Raw genomic sequence first — 18,038 nt, 5'->3', positions numbered from 1 at the left:
AATATCGTCTTTGTCGGACATGTATTAATACTTCAACTAACCCGTATTATTAGTTGATGTTTTAATAGCCGATAACCGATGACGATTTATAAAAACCGCGTCGTATACATTTTAGCGAAATTTATCGGACCACGAGTTTAATAAGGAGGAAGTGTATAAGCCCACTCCCCCTCATGAAACCCACGGCCGAATGAAGGAACAAAAGGAGAGTTTCTTCTCCTTTTGAAACCTAATCATTCATTCTCGAAAATATTAGGGTTTCGGAACATTTTCTCTGAAATTCCTAGATCTCACATCTGTAAAACCTCACAATAGCTCTCTCGATATTGCAAGTCAATTAGAGAGCATTTCTAGCACAAGGGCATAGTCTCAGATGGTCTTGGGTGCAACGATTAGGAGGAAATCTCTGTTGATTTCTGTTCTTTACGCCGCACTACAAAGGACCCGAGGTTGATTCTTAATCTTTATCGTTTCATTGTTGTATTTCGTTTATGACCATATTTCACATGTTAAATTTACGTTATAGTCCTAAATTTAAAGGGTCTTATACGGATATTACCCCACACCTTCAATACCCGTTCAACCAAGATCGTCAATGTCCTTCCGAATAGGCTCAAGAGACGGGAATTTTCCGCCTAATTGTCTCCTTTCCTACAAATCAAACACAAAGCAATAGGAAAGCAAAATAGGAAGCATTTGACGGGTAAAATAGCTATGAGATGCTATGATAATATGCAAAATAGGTTCAAGTAGGGGACTAAATGTGCGCAATTATGAGTCACGTCATCCATGAAGAGCTAGATGCGGCTAATTGAGTCATTTGATTTTCTAGAATCTTGATAGCGGTAGTGTGGGCTTGATCAATCTTTTCTAAGTGAGCCATCAAATCAGATTGACCCTTATCCAATTGCATTACCAAAGCTTCAAGTTTTCCCCCTTGGTCATTTTGTTGGGCATTTTGCGGTGGTGGACCTTGTGGTTGTTGGAAGTTTTGTTGCGGTGGTCTTTGTTGTTGGTTTTAAAAACCCGGTGGATTAACAAACCATTGTTGTTGGGGGATGAAGTTATTTTGTGGTTGGGACACAAAATTTTGTTGAGGTTGAGGGTTCAACACATTGTTTCTTTTGTAAGACAAGTTCGGGTGAAATTTTGAGTTCGGGTTATAAGTATTGGAAAATGTACCCGGTGTATAAAAACTTTGTCTAAAAGCTTGATAAGCACATACCTCCTCCATAGTAGCTTGTCATAGAGGGGTATAATGACCCGCACCTACGCAACCTTCGTAAATAACAATTTAGCTAGTAGAGGACACGGCATTGAGTTGTTGCATTGCATCTTTAGCATCTCGGTCCGCCAATTGTTGTTGGAGTAATAAGAGCTGAGCTTTCAAAATGGTGGTGTCGGAAGCTTCTTCTTTACCTTTGATGGGCACACTTCAAGAATTGACATATTGCGCGTCATGGATCGCCATGGACTCAATCGTGGCATGAGCAATATCCGTGTCAATTTGATCAAACCGCCCATTGTTGGCGGAATCAAAAATCCTTCAGGACTCGGCACAACATCCATTATAGAATGTTATGGCTAAGAAGCAAGCGTCCATCCCATAGTGTGGGGATTAACTTTGTAGCTCCTTGTACCTCTCCCAAGCTTCATATAAGCTCTCAAGAGCTTGTTGATGGAATCCGGTGATTTGGCTCCTTAAAGTTTGAGATTTCTCCGGTGGAAAAAACTTTTGATAGAAAGCAAAAGCCAACGTTTCCCAATTTGTGGTTCCGATGGCGGTGCGATCAAGGCTATTGATCCATAACTTTGCCTTGTCCTTCAAAGAGAAAGGGAAAAGTATTTCCCTTATTTGGGCTTGAGTGACACCCATTTGCCCAATCATGGAGCAATAGTCACAAAAGTTTTGAACATGGAAATTGGGATCCTCCAAAGGACTTCCCCCAAATTGCTTCCTCTCCACAACTCTAATGAAAGCTGTTTTGATCTCGAATTCCGGGGTGGTAATTTGAGTAGTAGTAATACCGACCGGAAGCATACCCGCGGTGGGCTTGGAATGATCGGAAAGTTTCACCATCTTTTTAGTTGGAGATGGTGGTGGTGGTGGAGATGATGAAATAGAAACCTCCTCCTCTTCAAGAGCTTTAAGATCATCTAAGTAAGACTTTCTTGCACTTTCAACTTGCACGGGAGAAGCGGCTTCTTTAACTACTTTCCAAAAACATCGTCTTCTAAGAAAGGTTTTCTCGGGCTCGGAATCCGGTGAAAGTGATTTTGTCGTTAATCCATCAAGCACATTTATATTCTCAACAAACAACTAGTTAGTGGTTAAGTCGAGTTCGATCCACGGGACGGTGTGCTTTGGGTTCTAAGTCTATCTATCTCAATTTATGCTAGTGTCACAATTGATTTTGGTTGGATTGATGAGTCTAAACTAATAGAAGCAATAAAGTAAAACAAGCATAAATTAAGAGATTTAAACAATTAATAAAGATACTAGGATGTCATGGGATCATAAGGGAATCATGGTAAGATAGCATAAATGAGTTAGTTCATGTCTTATAATTCATAAGAAGATTTGGGTCCCCGAGCCGAGTCATTTATGACTTTACAATACCTACAAGTCGACTTAATTCTTCCTATTAAACTACATGCATGATAAACCAATTCTTAGGGAAACTTACGTCTTGGAGCCTAGACGGTTAAGACTTTACAACACCTACAAGTCGACTTGGATTTTCCCTATTCAACAATATGCAAGGTCTAACAAGGCATGAGTTGGTTTATATCTTACAAGCTTTTTTGAAAAGATAAGAGAAACATGCTAGGTTGTCAATCAAGCATTTCATCAAACATGATATATGCATAAGTTGAAGAACAATAAGCAAGCATTCATATGAACTCGTTAAGCATAAATCTATCCCATGATTGACTCCCCTAATCCCCCACTAATCCTAGTTTAGTAACTACTCACTTATTATCATGGAAGACATGTTATCAATGGTGTCAATCATCTTAACAAGCATAAACATGATTAAAGAGTGAGGAAATAAGCAATAAAGAGTAAAGACATTATACCAATATTAAGATGGACAAATGGAAATGAAAGAAAAATAGAAGAGAACTTGATTAATTGATGAAGTGTTGTCAAAACTCCAAATAATAACCCAATAATCTTCAATTATCCAATAAAGCTTAAACAATAATTAAGGAAAGATTAATGTGTAATTTGTGGAAAGATTAAAGGATAATCTATTCTAATCTACTCCTAATCTAATCTAAGAGAGCTTGATTTTATCTAAGGAAGCTTGGTTTAATCTAAGAGAGAATTCTCTGTTTATCTAGGTAGTACAATGGGGTATTTATACTAAAGATTAAGTACAAGAATAAGGGTTACAAAGGGCTTGAATGACGATTAAGTCCTTAAGAGAAGATTGGTGTCTTCCAAGTCCCGCAAGGCCATGCACGCCCTAGCTTATAAGTCCCTTGAGGACACGCGCGACTTGGCTCAGTACTTGATCCTGCTGCACTGGAATCCGCTCGTCCTGGGCTCGGGATGCCCGGTTTATGGCCTGGGACGCCCGTCTTGAGGTCGGGACGCCCGGATTATGGGACAGCTTGGTTCTTCTTCTTCTGACTGCCTTAAGATCCGTGAGGATCATCTGAGGGGTCGCGGGAGTTGCTTGTCATTGCCCATTTATTCGTTTGATTGATTTGAGCCTTAGGTATTACCTTCCTCTCCGATGCTTTGTCGTTATGTGATATCAATTTATCTTCGCTTCACTCCGTCTAGCCGGGTTAATGCTCTTCTGCTACAAAGGACACCAAACCTGATAGAATATGCATAGAAGGAGGCTAAAGACAAGAAACGACCTTAATACATACAAAAAAGCATAGGAACTAGGCTAGTTAGGGGACTAAATGTGCGTAAATAGGAGTTACATCAAACATCCTCAAACTGAATATTTGCTCGTCCCGAGTAAAGAGGTGACTAAGACTATGACCCTTATTTAACTATCCTTATAACATAGCCGATGTGAGACAATTAGAGGGTCTCACTCCACCCCTTCAACTCACAAAAAGACATCCATGAGGTAAGATGCCTTCTTGCAAGGCAAGGTGGGGCTTTGAAAAATGGCGATGCATTCTAACATTTAAGCACACAAGAACAAGTAAAAGGATGCGTCTATAAAAGAATGGCCACTTTCCTCATCTAAGTGGCAGGAATCACCTACAAGGGAAGCAATTCAAAGGCACACACTCCATCATAGATATTGGTTCTCCTAGTTATTAAGTCCAAGAGGATACAAACAAGTCACCTCCAAGTTGTGTTAAACTAGGTTACCTTTGTCCACAATCGGTAAATGCTTTTGTCATGAGCCAAGTCCCTATGGTGTAAGAAAACACTGTAGGATCGCGGAATTCCCCCTCTTGCCTAGACAAGAAGAAGGGTCGTCCCTTCTCCACCATGCAACAAATAAGATCAATGGATAAAAAGGGATTCAAAGTGTATGAGTTTCAAATTTGTAGTTTGCTTTTTGATTCCCGAATTTCTTGTGGCATTTTGACATTTGAGAACATTTCTTTGCCAATTTTTTTGATGTTTGGCATTTTGATACTTGGCAAATTTTTCAATCTTTGCGTTTTTGAACATTTTTCAAAGTAACCCCATTTTGTAGCAAGGGTACTTTTATTGAAGCATAGGAGTCTATTTTTGCTCCTCATTTCATTTGATGCAATTGCAAACTTTTAACATTGAAAACTTGAACTCAATTTGGTGATTTTTGTACCCATTCTCTCTTTTGTTGACAAAATATGAAGATAGAAGTGTAAGAACGGTTACATGGCTTCAAAGGTCACCTTGGAATAAACGGTAGCCAAGGAGTTATCACATCACAAGGTACTCTTGACTAGACCTTAGTCCATGGGTCAAAAGATACTAGTATGACACATCCAAGGGTGTCTTGAGGGTATTCTAGCAAACAAAGTCTCGAGGAGAAAAATTATCTACAAGGGCCTTATATACACTTGTCAAGCTTCCCAAATAGGCATTTTCACAAAAACTTTCTAACCATGCAACTACATGCTATGATGCAACTAACATATATACAATCCTAATGCATATGCTTCTATCAACTAGAATGTCAAATAATCTAGATGCAAACTCTTAGCAACACATTGATTCATACCGCATCAATCAAAATATAGCCACATTGTCATTAACATATAAAAAGGAGGAAGGAAATTTGGAAAGATCATACCCTGCGGTCTTCTATTTCCTTCGTGCCTCGAATGTGGCGTAGTCGACCCAATGTGATAAGAGTGACAAACAAAAAAATATATACAATTCTACACTACAAAGGAAGGAACATGTTTTTGGAATAAAAGGAAAATGGGGATTTTAGAGAGAAGTTTCTCTCACCTCTCTCTAGGATTCTAGGGTTCTATTGCACCATGGCAAGGAAAGTAGTATCCAAAAAATCCCAAAAACAATCTAAAATTAAATCTAAAGCACGAATTCGTCTCTCCTTTTCTAATTTACGTGATCAATCTCTAGGGTTCTCACCGATAATGGATAATTCTGCGTCCTCTTCTTCTGGGATTCCGCAATTTGCTTAGGCTAGGGTTGAGAATGAAACTACAGAAAGCGCTCCCCTTGTTGAAGATGCTAGTGAAATTGGTAGCGAGGATGACTCTGGGGAAGGGTGGCAGGAAGTTCGTCATGGTAAGAAAACCCCCTCTCAACCTTCATCTCCTAAATCTGGTATTCTACAATTTACTGTAGATAATGTGAAATCTGAGGTAGAATATTAGAATACGGCGGTTATTTGTTATGTGTTGGGGGGTAATCCTCCATGGGAGTTAATCTCAGGTCAGGTGAAACGCCTCTGGGTAAGTATCTTTATGATAAGATTTCCTTTCTCCCCAATGGTGTGTTTATCGTCCGTTTCCCTACCTTGGAATGCAAAAATCTTGTCCTACAACAGGGGTATCCCATGTTTGACAATAAACCTATTGTGGTTCAACCTTAGACTGAAGATGCCTTGTTAACAAAGTCTCATGTCAAACAGGTTCCAAATTGGATTAAAATTTGTGGTCTGGGGTTAAAGTTTTGGGGGGAGCATTGTTTGAGTAAACTTGCATCTCTCTTAGGGAAATATGTAAGGGCTGATAATGCTACCCTTGACAAGACCAGGCTGAGATATGCTCGTTTAATGGTTGAAGTACAAGTGGGTCGGGATTTTCCTGATAAATTGTACTTTAATGATGAACATGGTCGCCAAAATTATGTGCTTGTTGAGTATGAATGGAAGCCTATCATTTGCTCTCTGTGTAAGGTTATAGGTCATTATTAGAGTATTTGCATAAAACAGTCTAAAACAGCTCCTATTGTGCCTCAGGTCTCTAAAGTTACTCGGGTGTGGAGGCCTAAGGTTGTGGTGGCACCTAAAGTAGTTACTCCTTCCACTTCTGAACCTACCTGTGTGCCTGAGGACTATCCTAATCCTTCTATGATGGTTAATACCTCTTTAGGTCCTGATCCTGGGGTGATGGATGCAAGGGTGATTGCAGGCACTTTCTATGCTACTGCTCTTAAATCCCCCCCCCCCCCAACGTCTCCCATCAAGAATCCTAATAAGGAAGGTATTGAAACTGATTGTAATGGGGGAACTGTTGAACCATTAATTATCAATGAGCATGGATAACTTAGGGTGTTAGGGGTATGAATAGTTTAAATAAGCAAGCAGATATTAAGTGGTCCTTGCATCAGAATAAAATAGGCCTTTATGGACTTGTGGAAACTAAGGTTAAAATCAATAATTTTACTTCTGTTTTGAATAATTTAGGTCAAAGGTGGTATGGTATTAACAATAATTTGGCTTACTGTGGGTAATTTGGCTTCCTCAAATTTTCCAGGTCACTTTAGTGCATTCTTCTAGCCAGCAAATTACTGTGGATGTCACTGATATTCAGTCTGGGGTGCACTTTTGGTTTACTGTGGTCTATGGCTCTAACTCAGACACGGAGAGATTACATCTTTGGCAAGATCTTCAAGGACTCAAGGATCAATTTACTTCTCCTTGGTGTGTTGGTGGGGATTTTAATTCTATTCTTCATTTTAATCAAAGAGTTGGGAGTACTGTTTTATGGAGTGAAATAGAGGATTTTAGACTTTGTGTGTATTATTATGAGATGGTGGACCTTAAAGCTCAGGGCCCTTTCTATACCTAGAATAACAAGCAAGACCCTACTACTAGGGTCTTTTCCAAGATAGATAGATTTCTTATCAATCATGATTAGTTACAGCTTTACCCTAATTCCTATGTTTATTTTATGAATTAAGGGATTTTTGATCACAACCCCTGTGTATGTTAGAGATCTGCTGAGCCTATCATCAGAAAAACTTCCTTTAGATATTTTAATATGTGAGGTCAAGCTAAGGATTTTTCAAGCATTGTTCAGTCAGAGTGGGGTAAATCTATTGCTGGGGTCAGAATGTATCAGGTGTTGACTAAACTGAAAAATCTGAAGAAGCCTCTGAAAGTTCTCAACAAGCAAAAATTCTCTGATATTAAGACTGCAGCTGAGTTGGCTAGATTTTTACTAGATAGCTTGCTGACTAAGTTACACCTTAATCCTCATGATATGTCTCTCAGGGAGACTGAACAGCAGGCTGCCCAGAACTACAATACACTTCATAAAGCTCAGCTGAGTTATTTGAGGTAGAAGCCTAAAGTGAATTGGCTCAAAGATGGGGATGAAAATACTGGTTTTTTCCACAGACAAATTAAGGCAAGGCACATTCATAATAAAGTTCTTAGTGTTAAGGATACTCATGGCAATCTTCACACTGATCTTTGCACATTGAAGCTTCTTTTTCGGACTTCTATACTGATCTCCTTGGATCTAATAGAGCTACTTCTCCTATCCATTTCCCTACGGTTAGAACAGGTAGTTTAATAACTAAGCAGCATACTTCTTTACTTCTGAGGCCTGTCACTCATGATGAGATTAAAAGTTGCATTTTCTCTATTCCTTCTTCTAAAGCTCCAGACCCAGATGGCTATTCCAGTCAATTTTTCAAGGATTCGTGGCACATTGTTGGTAATGATGTTTGTGAAGCTATTACTGATTTTTTTCACTCTGGTTCTCTACTAAAACAATTAAATGCTACCTTAGTTACCCTCATTCCTAAGATTCCAAACCCCACTAGTGTACTTAAGTTTAGGCCAATTGCATGTTGTAACGTTGTTTATAAATGCATTGCTAAGCTCTTGTGTGCTAGGCTTGGTGAGGTGTTACCTGACATATCAGTCCCAATCAGAGTAGCTTTGTTAAAGGGAGGAATATAGTTGAAAATGTCCTTATTTGTCAGGACCTAGTGAGGATGTATAAGAGGAAATCAGTTTCACCTAGATGCCTCATCAAAATAGACCTAAGGAAAGCCTATGACACTATTGAATGGCCTTTCTTACATAGCATGTTGGTGGCTCTTAATTTTCCTAAAGTCTTCATTGACAGAATCATGACTTGTGTGTCCACAACTGCTTACTCCTTTTCCTTAAATGGAAATAGCTTTGGATTTTTCAAAGGCAAAAGAGGGCTCAGACAAGGAGATCCTCTCTCCCCTCTTTTGTTTACTATATACATGGAGTATTTGTCTAGGATTCTAAATGTCATTTGTTCTCAGGAAGACTTCAGATTTCACCCTCTGTGTGGCTCGATCAGGTTAAATCACTTACTTTTTGCGGATGATCTGCTTCTCTTTTCAAAAGGTAATGCTGCTTCCATCATGTGGATGTTGAAAGCATTCTCCACTTTCTCTAAAGCCAGTGGTTTATGCCTAAATAAGGAGAAGTCAGACATTTATTTCAATGGAGTTCCTACTTAGGTGATGGCTAACATTATACAAGTCTCTGGGTTCAGACAAGGGGTCCTGCCATAAAGATACTTTGGTGTTCCCATATCTGCTCAGAAGCTTAGCAAAAATGAAGGTATGAAATTAACTGATAGAATCACTGCCAGAATAAGAGCTTGGGGTTCTAGATAGTTATCTTATACTGGCAGACTTGCTCTTATTAATTCTGTGCTCACTTCTTTACATTCCTATTGGTCAAGTATGTTCCTCATTCCTAATGGTATAATGAACAAGATTGAAGCAATTTGTAGAAATTTCTTGTGGAGTGGTGTTTTGTCCATATTTTGCGCGGGGCTGGAAATATGACCAGGGTAGAATAGTATGGTGGTTAACTAGTATTATCCTATTTTGATGTTATCGTGATCGCACTTAGGAAAGGTTGATTTTAATGAAAGTAGCGCAAATAAAGTAAATAATAAGACAAAGGAATTTGTACGTGGAAAACCCTTGAATGGGAAAAAACCACGGGCACCAAGCCAGGAGAGAATTTCACTATGATTTAAGAGGATTATAATATCACGAGCACAAAGTATAGTATTTTCTCTAAGTATTATAATAGTCTTGCTTGCAATGTGATAAGTTGTGTTGTGTATGTTAGAGTATGCCTTGTCTTGTCAAATGATCTTCAAATGCTCCTTATATAGCCAAGCTGAATGGCTGCCAAATATGTGTACTTAATGCTGAATATTCCTCCTTAATTGATGTCTTGATTGCTGTCTTTATTGCGCATTAATGCCTATTAATGCTCCTTCTTTATGACAAAATCTTCCTCTTTTATGACTATATTTATGTTATAGAAATCTTATATATAATTATCCATGACTTGGTCAAATGTTGACCTTACACTTGACCGTTGTCCTCTCCGGCCTGGTGCCTGTCTTCTGGATACCCTGGTAGCCTGACGTCCTGACACCCTGATGTTCAGGCCATGGTTAAACTTGATCCTGAAGATGATGCGGGAGTCCAAGCTCATCGATTGGTGCCAAACTTGGACTACCCTGATGGACCTGCCATGATTGTCAGGCTAGGGTAGAATTCTATCCTGTCAGTAGTGCGAAATTCCAGGCCCAACAAGTGCCCCTTATCTCCTTATTATCGCTGGGTCAGGCCAGAAATAAGGAGATAACCTTCTCTTTTCATCTTTGGATAACTTCTTTAGGACGATTCATTGTGCTTTATCATTAAGAAAATGGCTAGTTGTAGTAAATCCCAATATTTACCATCTATAAATAACTTCTTCACTTCATGCTTTATTATCCACCAAAAGTTGATCAATTCCTCAAAATTTCTCTTAATCTTTCTTCCATCTTTATCTTCAACCTTCGTCTATTTTCTGTTAGTTATTTAGACCATGTTAATACTCATCTTATGATATTAAAATTACAAATTAACTTTGTTTAGTCTAAATCTACATACATGCAAAAGAAAATACAAGAGAATGGTTTTAAACCATCTTAAGACATAAGTTCCTTACATTGGTATAAGGCAAAATATGGGCACTACAAAGGTCTCCTACCTTTGTAGTTCTTGAGCTATGAAACTATGGATGATCCTCCAACAACACCAATTACCAATATAGGTAATCTCCTTTGGTGGCACCCAAAATTATCCCAAATAACTACTAAAATTAATAACTAGTTAATAGTAGTAGTAAACTTGTAATTAGTATATTTGATGTACTAATTAATATTATTACTTTGATAATATTATTAGTTGGTATTTATATGTGTTTTATATAAAATGATGAAGAAAAATAAGAAGGAAAAATTGGTCTATGGTAGTATGAAGAATTCGGCCAAATGAAACAACAAAGACCAAATTTTTCCTTCAATTTTTCAACCAATGAGATAGTGGAATAACATGGGTATTTGTAAGAAAAATGGGAGATAAATATGAGTGGCAAAATGCCACATAATGGACACTTGTTATGTCCTCATAAAACCGGTCCAAGTGGACCAAATATGGCTCCATTTTGATTTTCGACATTTACCCCACAAATACTTATAAGTCTTATATATAATTATCTTACATAATTATTAATTTAATTATTTAACACTTAAATAATACAAATTAACTACCAATAACAATTTAACTATTAAGTGGTCATAAGACTATTTTATCAACATACAATGTGTCAATATTACCCCATTTAGCTAATTTTACAACCTCTTGTAAAACATAAATAGCTGATTAATTTCACCTCAAAACATATACACATATCGCATAAAATTAATTGATTAACAATTAATTAATAAATTTTAAATTATTAATTTATTATTTAATATCACATAATTAAATAATAAAACTCCTTGTCCCGAGTTCGGAACCCGTCATCAAATAATACATTTACGTGACTAATTAAAAGTCAAATAATAAAAGGAATTAATTATCTCGTATCTCATACAAACAATTAATTCATTCTATTTGGGCGTCATCCTATAGGTGTGACCTAAAGGGATCAGCTAGTCACCGCCATCACACGACAGTAATGTCAAACTCTAGTCAGCCAATCATTACCGATTAACGATGACCAGCTGACAAATAAATAAATAAATCCCTGATATTCCTTTTACGAGATTTATTATGTAAACGCACTTATTGTGGAAGACACTACTCCAACATTTTCCCAGAAATTCTATCTATGGCTGTAAAAAGAAAATCAATCGGGGTTGTTGTTGCTCCTGGCACACCTTTCGTCCCAAACCCTGAAAATAAGCTTGAATCTTCTGGAAATCAACTCATCACTTTTGGAGATGCATCCCGTGCTCTAGCAGTTGATAAGGTTACCATCTTCGCTGATCCTGATGTATGGATTCCTGAAAATTTTCCCATCTGGGTGGACTGGCTATATGTATCAGGGCCAACTTGGTTGGGCCTGACCTGATGTATCTCAATTATGATGCATGCATTGGTGGTAAGTACCCTGCAACTTTTGTTTATCCTGTACATATTCTGTTAGTTCAAAGGAAAGCATGAAATATTTAACAGGATATACCTTCTTTTGTAGTGGATGATTTGGGGAGCGCTATTTGTTATCCTTCTGAGAGGGTAACTGTTTTCTTGGCTATTCCTTCTGCGGAGAGGTCATGGCCATTCTGCTATAGGGTGGAATGCTTTCTTCGTTGTTTGCAGGCTGGAGGCTTCTCAAGGTTCCTAAGCATGTTAAGGTTGCTTGGGTTTCAACTTCTGGCAGTAAGGTTTGAATGTCGGGCTTGCCAAAGTCAAGTAGGAAAGTTCACGGGTGGTTGGCCTGTCTCCAGTACTGGAGTTGATCTTGATAAGCTAATTGATCTGACTGATGCCCCTGTCATTCCTACTCGGTATATTCAATATGTTACCTTGTACGTATGATTCAGTCATGTAGCCTACGTACAGTTGGCCTAGCTTATCTTTGCCCCACCATATGAATCAGTAATGTTTGATTTTTGATCAAATGTATTCGCGGAGTGTATGAGTCAATGTTCATTACTGCGACAAGGCAGGGTAAGGTAATGATTATATTGGAAAAGTATCCTGAGCCGATAGAGGCTAATATGTTTCATGAGAAAGAGGAATTATGGCACTCGGCCAGGCAAGGAATAATTTCTTATCGGCGTTAGTATCTAGCCCTGACAAGACGGATGTCATTCGTAGAAACGTCAAGCAATGGTATTTTATCCAACCAAGGAGAATGTCCTTGGTAGAATCATTAATCATTTTCTTCGTTTGCCCAGGGAGAATGTCCTTGTCAAGCCAATTTTATATTTTGTTGGTCTTAGTCAGGGAGGTTATCTCTGATAGGATGGATATACATTTTGCTACCTTTGCCCCAGAGGGTAAGGGTTTTATTAATGATATAAAGTTCGTCTTTTAGGCTTGCTTTGTTCAATCTTGTCATTGATTTAACTTATTTTACTACTTCTCCCAAGGTTTCTACTACTCCTGTAATTCCTGCTGAAACAAGTTCAGCAGCCTAGAAGAGAAAAATGGAGGAAGTTGATTTGTCTGCCCCAGTCAGGGAAGTGCGAGCCAGGGTAGGTAATGTGGAGACTGCCAAAGTGAAAATCAGGGATTATGCTGCTTCCAAATCTGATGTTATGCTCACCCTTGATCCTAATGAGACTGCTACCCAGGCAGTTGCTCCAGTAGATCACTCTGTCAGCCTTTTGGCAAGTGCCTTGGCTGTTGTAAGGGAGGTATGCAATTTTTATTATTATGTATATTTCGTAATATGTGTATTTTATTTAGAGGTTTTTATTATTATGACATAATATTTATACTATTTTTTTGGTTAGGGTGTCGCGGCCTGTCTCCACAACGGTTATCAGGCTACTTCTCTGGTAGCCAGGATTGATCTTATGAGGTCCGATCATAATAAGCTGAAGTCTGACCTGGATTTTGCTCGGACTGACCTGGCTGCTAAAGCTGCTGATTTGGCGAAGGCGCAGGCTGAGAGGGATGCTGCTAAGGCTGGGGCAGGTTCAAGCAAACGACTTCTGCAGGAGGCGCTGGACAGGAACGAGGAACTTACCCTGGAGAGGGATGATTTGGAGTTCAAGCTTGATGATGCCTCCATGTATTTTTATATTAAGGGAAAAGTGGCTGCCATGTCGGAGCCTGTGGAGGCCAGGGCGAGTTGGAACCCTGAAGCAGAAATGGCCTTTACTGCCTCTAAGTATCCTGACCTGCATAATATGAGGAATGAACAGGAGGTCGATTCTCCAGGGGAGCAGGATGTTTGATGTTGAGGCTGATCAAGCCAAAAGTGGGAGTGCTGACACTGTCTCCAAAGGGGAGCAGTAATTTGAAATTTCTTTGTTGGTATTGGCCCATCCAGGGGGGATGTCCCTGGACAAACAATTTTATTTTCTTTGTCTCTGTGTGGGTCAGGGAGATTATCCCTGGCTTAATGAATATTTCGGTGCCTTTGCCCCAAGGGGTAAAGGCTTTATTAATATGATAGTAATGGCCTTCCTTGGCTAATTTTGCTTGTTTCCTGATGTTCTGTTTGCGTTTGAATTTTTTGAACCTGTGAACTTTGTTTTTCCAATCCTGTGGACCTGTCAAAATCTTTATTTTGTTAATCTGTAAGACATTTTTTAACTTGTCCTGTCATTTGAACTACCGTGAGTAATTCAACCAAGTATGGTTTTTGCCATAGTGGTTGAAGGGGTGGGAAAACCGGCCTGACATGAGGGCTTATGTCCCCTGCCTGACTGGAGGGCTTGGTACTCGGCCTGACAGGAGGGCTTTTTAGACTGATGGTCGGGATGGCACACCCTTCCACCGTCTTGCTGCGTCCAGCTGGTTGTAAATATGTGCAGTAAACCTAGTCAGGTCAGGCAATTATTTCATGCCTGATTGGTCCTGACATTTACTGTATCCGGTGATGGTTACCAACTCGTTAGGAACAATTAAGTGCAAAATTTTGTATCAGAAATTGGTATATAGTAGAGTAGCCCTCAATCCTGAATATTTATGCATATAAACATTTATCATGTATAATTGTTCAGGATTCAAAAATAAGAGAAATTGGAATAGCTAAATAGACATGGATTGCACATAGAGCATATGAATCACGTAATTTTTCAGATAGCGTATCAGGTTGAATCACTGATAGTAAAGATAAAGTTTATTTACCTGATTCAGGGCTGATATAGATTCTTATAGATGAAATAATTCCAAATGTGTTACATTCCAAAATCTTGGGATCATTTCTCCTTCTAATGTTTGGGGCATGTAAAATTCTTTAATCTGTTGGGGTCAGGCTGATATTTCCTTCAAGGATATTCAAACCATATCTACATGGATTTTAGCAGGGATGACTTCTTCACAACACTAAACCAATGAATAAGGAGTTTGTCCAGGCTGGCAATTATTTGTTTTCTTTTTGACGACCACCTTTTCATTTAATTTCAGCTTGACCATTTGCTTTAGGGTAACCATGCCCCAGTCCACAAATGGCTAGGGTGTAAAGATTGGATGCAATAACTTAGTTTGTTGATGAATAGTTAGAGCATGCTTATGACAACCTTCACATTTCGTGTTGTAGTCCAGGCAGTAAGCCCTCAGGGTTGGCCAATAGTAGCCAGTCTTGAGAACTTTGCTTTGCTTCATATGGTACGAGAAATCTCAAGTATGGTCCGACCTGAAATCTTTTAAACAAATTATCATTAATGATAAAATAGGTAGAAGCTCTAATTCTAAACGCTCTAGCCATATGCCTGGCCTGAGGTAGTATATCTCGCAGGACCCAATCATAATAAGGCTTAATCTATGAATCATTGTCAGTATTGACAGGGTTCACCTATTCAAGCTTGCTGATGGCAGATTCAAGTAAATGTACAATAGGTAGTTTATCATAGCAGGGGTGAAATTTGAATCAAGGCTGGCCAAAGTATCAGCCTAGATATTCAGGTCTCTAGGTATTTGTTCAATATCAAATGAATGAAACTTAGCGCAAAGTTTTTAACGTATTCTAAACATAAAATTATTTTTGAATCCTTTGCTGCATTAATTATTTTATTTGATTTGGAATTAAAGTGAATCAGTTTTTACCTTTAGGATTTGAATACCGAGGTCTAGACATACCCTGAGTCCTGCTATGAGGGTTTCATACTCAGCCTCATTGCCAGTGGCTTTGAATTCACAACTCTCGGCTTGGGTTATTATGTCCCCTTGTGGCGATTTTAGCACTAATCCTAACCCCATGCCCCGTACAATAGATGCCCCGTCCGCGAACAGGATCCATTCAAGGTTTGAGGTCTTATTGTTTAATTGGTTAGCTTCCTTGGCCAGGTCTAATTTTAGGTTAGGGCTGAAATCAGCCACAAAGTCTACTAAGGCCCGTGATTTGATTACTGTCCTGGGTTCAAAGGTAATATCATAGGTACTAAGCTGGAGTGACCATTCGGCCATCAGGCTTCCGCAGGACAGATTTTATGGGCAGGTTGGTTTTGACTATGATAGGGTGACACTCGAAATAAGGACGCAGCTTAGTACAGGACATAATTAAAGCTAAAACATATCTTTCAAGTAATCCATACCTCATTTCAACATCTAGTAGACTTTTACTTACATTGTAGACAGGATGTTGCTGACCTTCCTATACTTTAACTAGGCACTGACAGTAGTGTGAACGAGAAAGAGATAAATCGGCAGGGGTTTTCCTTTGCCTGGCTTGGCCAGTAAAAATGGAGACAATGATAAATATAGGTTCTAATCCTTGAATAATGTTGCCTCGTATTCAGGAGTTTTTTTACTTCGTAGATGTTTATATTTCTTTCAGGAGCGAATTGGCGTTGTTTCTGCCGCACAGACTTCAAAGATGTGTCAATATTAAGCCTATAGGTGATAACATTAGCATATACTTCAATTTTATAAAAATGAGATCAAGCAAATCAATATATATATATATATATATATATATATATATATATATATATATATATATATATATGTATGTATATATATATATGTATGTATATATATATGTATGTATATATATATGTATGTATATATATATATATATATATATATATATATATATATATATATATATATATATATATTTATTTATTTATTTATATTTATATTTATATTTTTTTTTAGAAACTTACTAATTCAGGCCTGACAGAATCAGGGGAGTGAGATCTTATTAGGACATGCATGTCAGGGTACTCATACCTGATCTATTTCCATGCAGGATGATGCTACACATGTGCCCCTAACTGGGTACTGTAATTGCTAGGTGAGAAACTTACCTGACTCGGAAGGCTTTAAGGTTTAAAAATAATAATCCAGGGCTGATTTTTGTTCAGGTCAGAATCTGGCCTATCACTTTTGGATGTCCCTGACTGGTTTTGGTAATTGGAACTCTAGTATTGCTATAATCCGTTCAGGACTGACTGTTATGTCTCCTTTGGTCGCCATGTAGCTCATAAACTTACCACATGTCACATAAAGTTGCACTTGGCAGGACCGAAATATCTTACAAGGATATCACAAGTAGCTTATAAATGATACACATGAATTATAAATCACCACCATGTTAACTGGCAGGCCAGGATAGATTATGTCTCTAAACGTTCATGTTGTGTAATGTGTGTAAAATGTTAATATTAAAAATTCTTTTGATCAAAGTTTCTAATCTCATATTAGTCATGCTTGATATATAATAAGGGAAAGTTTAATGAGTAATCATGTAAGGATTCATAACAGCGGTATGATAATAGATCTGAGCATATCAGGACAGGCTAGTCATGACAGGTTAATTCATCTCTCAAAAAGTCAACCAGGTCAGGCTTGGTCGATTTATTTTTCCTTGATCAACCAGGTCAGGTTAGGCTTGACTGACCGTGGCATATCAAGACTGTCCAAAAACTATCATATGTAATATGGTCATTACTAAAAATATTTGATTCATATCTACCTTGGAATATGTACTTATGATGACATAATTATTTAAAAGTTATGTAAAGGATACGACTTACCTGTGCAGGAATATTACTTAATACCTTTAATGATTTATTTTTATGTTATTGGGTTTCATATTGTCGATCATCATTCCCTATCTGGTCTATCCTGATTGGATCAAGGCGGTCAGGCTTGATTAAGAGAGAAAATTTATTTTTGAGAGCTCTTTCTTTATTGATGTTGTTCACCCTTTTTTTTTCTTTTTCTTCCTTGATCTCATTCCACTAATAATGTACCACGTTGAGTGATATAAATCTCCTTGTGTCTAATCTCAGTCTTGGTACAGCCGTTCAGGGTTGAACTGAATGGCCAGGCTGGTAATGACATTGAGGGCGCCCAATCGATCATCGAGAATCGACTTTGAAGCCTGTCACGATCAGGACTGGATTGCCCTGCGAGGCTTGAATTTTTGAAGTTCAAGGTTTCATTTCCTAAAAACATCAAATTATTATAATTAAGAAAACTCACCGTAGAATAAAAGCCAAAGTAACGAAATTTTAAGATATATTGCTTATATTTTGCGAAACTTGTATTAGATCTAGGAAAAACATATCTTTGAACTTCTTTCATGACAAGGATGTCCTTGAAATCCGCATTCTCTTAGTCAATACTGGAGTTTGTTATACTTATGATCGTTGGAAGGAATTTTGACTTGATTTGG

At 38.1% G+C, this 18,038-nt stretch overlaps 1 non-coding gene across 1 annotated transcript; it reads left to right on the top strand.

Annotated features, from left to right (window-relative positions):
* The first annotated feature begins 1,601 nt into the window (after positions 1-1,601).
* LOC141620005 (small nucleolar RNA R71) lies at positions 1,602-1,709 on the top strand. Its single transcript, XR_012531861.1, has one exon. It is a non-coding gene; the product is annotated as a small nucleolar RNA R71 (small nucleolar RNA).
* The last annotated feature ends 16,329 nt before the right edge of the window (positions 1,710-18,038 follow it).

The sequence above is a fragment of the Silene latifolia genome, chromosome 1 (assembly GCF_048544455.1).
Source record: "Silene latifolia isolate original U9 population chromosome 1, ASM4854445v1, whole genome shotgun sequence".
Classification (NCBI taxonomy): domain Eukaryota; kingdom Viridiplantae; phylum Streptophyta; class Magnoliopsida; order Caryophyllales; family Caryophyllaceae; genus Silene; species Silene latifolia.
Note: the sequence above shows the minus strand (reverse complement) of the source record. Positions and strands in the feature narration are given on the sequence as shown.